The following is a 203-nucleotide window of genomic DNA, read 5'->3' on the forward strand; positions in this document are numbered from 1 at the left end:
GGCGCTGAGGCGAGGCCCGGCCGGCCGCCGCCGCCGCTGCCCGCAACTCCGGCCCCTCCATTCCCCTCCGGCGCCTCCTTTCATTGCGGGGCTGCTCCAGCCCAACACTGTTAGTTCGGAGCCGACGACCTTACAATGAAATTTCCGACTCGATCGAAGGCTGCCCCGGGGCCGAGGGCTCGTTACGGCCCGAGGCGGGGGGC

This window comes from Haliaeetus leucocephalus, unplaced genomic scaffold (assembly GCF_000737465.1).
Source record: "Haliaeetus leucocephalus isolate CR32 unplaced genomic scaffold, Haliaeetus_leucocephalus-4.0 Scaffold439, whole genome shotgun sequence".
NCBI lineage: Eukaryota > Metazoa > Chordata > Aves > Accipitriformes > Accipitridae > Haliaeetus > Haliaeetus leucocephalus.